Raw genomic sequence first — 2,387 nt, 5'->3', positions numbered from 1 at the left:
GTGTTCGAATTTTCTCTTCTTCCCTTCTTTACATTATATTCTTTTCTTCTTCTACTCACACAGGAGAACCTCTATACCTGGGTAAAAAGGATCCCTATTATTATTATTTTTCTGTTCCCTATTTTTCATATGAGCAGGAGCAAGGACAAGAACATTCTTGTTGAAGCAGACCCTGAACCTGAAAGGACTTTGAAGAGGAAACTAAGAGAAGCTAAAATACAACAATCCAGAGATAACCTTACAGAAATTTTCGAACAGGAAGAGGAGATGGCAGCCGAAAATAATAATAATGCAAGGAGGATGCTTAGTGACTTTACTGCACCTAATTCCAATTTACATGGAAGAAGCATCTCAATTCCTACCATTGGAGCAAACAACTTTGAGCTTAAACCTCAATTAGTTTCTCTGATGCAACAAAACTGCAAGTTTCATGGACTTTCATCTGAAGATCCTTTTCAGTTCTTAACTGAATTCTTGCAGATATGTGATACTGTTAAGACTAATGAAGTAGATCCTGAAGTCTACAGGCTCATGCTTTTCCCTTTTGCTGTAAGAGACAGAGCTAGAGTGTGGTTGGACTCTCAACCCAAAGATAGCCTGAACTCTTGGGATAAGCTGGTCACGGCTTTCTTAGCCAAGTTCTTTCCTCCTCAAAAGCTGAGTAAGCTTAGAGTGGATGTTCAAACCTTTAGACAGAAAGAAGGTGAATCCCTCTATGAAGCTTGGGAGAGATACAAGCAACTGACCAAAAAGTGTCCTTTTGACATGCTTTCAGAATGGACCATCTTGGATATATTCTATGATAGTCTATCTAAATTAGCTAAGATGTCATTAGATACTTCTGCAGGTGAATCCATTCACCTAAAGAAAACGCCTGCAGAAGCTCAAGAACTCATTGACATGGTTGCTAATAACCAGTTCATGTACACTTCTGAGAGGAATCCTGTGAGTAATGGGACGCCTCAGAAGAAGGGAGTTCTTGAAATTGATACTCTGAATGCCATATTGGCTCAGAATAAAATATTGACTCAGCAAGTCAATATGATTTCTCAGAGTCTGAATGGAATGCAAGCTGCATCCAACAGTACTCAAGAGGCATCTTCTGAAGAAGAAGCTTATGATCCTGAGAACCCTGCAATAGTAGAGGTAAATTACATGGGTGAACCCTATGGAAACACCTATAATCCCTCATGGAGAAATCACCCAAATCTCTCATAGAAGGATCAAAAGCCTCAACAAGACTTTAATAATGGTGGAAGAAACAGGTTTAGCAATAGCAAGCCTTTTCCATCATCCACTCAGCAACAGACAGAGAACTCTGAACAAATTACCTCTAATTTAGCAAATTTAGTCTCTGATCTATCTAAGGCCACTATGAGTTTCATGAATGAAATAAGGTCCTCCATTAGAAATTTGGAAGTACAAGTGGGCCAGCTGAGTAAAAAAATCACTGAAAACCCCTAGTACTCTCCCAAGAAATACAGAAGAGAATCCAAAAGGAGAGTGCAAGGCCATTGAATTAATTACCATGGCCGAACCTGTAAGGGAGGTTGAGGACGTGAATCCCAGTGAGGAAGGCCTCTTGGGACGTCCAGTGATCAATAAGGAGTTTCCCTCTGAGGAACCAAAGGAATCTAAGACTTATCTATAGACCATAGAGATTCCATTGAACCTCCTTATGCCATTCATGAGTTCTGATGAGTATTCTTCTTCTGAAGAGAATGAGGATGTCACTGAAGAACAAGTTGCCAAGTTCCTTGTGCAATCATGAAGCTGAATGCCAATTTATCTGGTAATGAGACTTGGGGAGATGAACCTCCCCTGTTCACCAATGAACTAAATGCATTGGATCAACTGAGATTGTCTCAGAAAAAACAGGATCCTGGAAAGTTCTTAATACCTTGTACCATAGGCACCATGACCTTTGAGAAGGCTCTGTGTGACCTGGGGTCAATAAACCTCATGCCACTCTCTGTAATGGAGAAACTGGGAATCTTTGAGGTACAAGCTGCTAAAATCTCATTAGAGATGGCAGACAATTCCAGAAAACAGGCTTATGGACAAGTAGAGGACATGTTAGTAAAGGTTGAAGGCCTTTACATCCCTGCTGATTTCATAATCTTAGATATTGGGAAGGATGAGGATGAATCCATTATCCTTGAAAGACCCTTCCTAGCCACAGCAAGAGCTGTGATTGATGTTGATAGAGGTGAACTAGTCCTTCAATTAAATTAGGACTCCCTTGTGTTTAAAACTCAAGATTACCCTTCTGTAAACATGAAAAAGAGGCACAGTAAGCTTCTCTCAAAACAGAGTCATACAGAGCCACCACAGTCAAACTCTAAGTTTGGTGTTGGGAGGCCACAACCAAACTCTAAGTTTGGTTT

General features: G+C 40.3%; 1 non-coding gene across 1 annotated transcript; it reads right to left on the bottom strand.

The window, feature by feature from the left end:
* Positions 1-663: 663 nt before the first annotated feature.
* LOC112760431 (small nucleolar RNA R71) lies at positions 664-771 on the bottom strand. The gene has a single exon (XR_003180872.1). It is a non-coding gene; the product is annotated as a small nucleolar RNA R71 (small nucleolar RNA).
* Positions 772-2,387: the final 1,616 nt, after the last annotated feature.

Source organism: Arachis hypogaea, chromosome 16 (genome assembly GCF_003086295.3).
Source record: "Arachis hypogaea cultivar Tifrunner chromosome 16, arahy.Tifrunner.gnm2.J5K5, whole genome shotgun sequence".
In the NCBI taxonomy this organism is placed as follows: domain Eukaryota; kingdom Viridiplantae; phylum Streptophyta; class Magnoliopsida; order Fabales; family Fabaceae; genus Arachis; species Arachis hypogaea.
The sequence above is the reverse complement of the archived record's forward strand: the minus strand, read 5'-3'. Positions and strand labels throughout refer to the sequence as shown.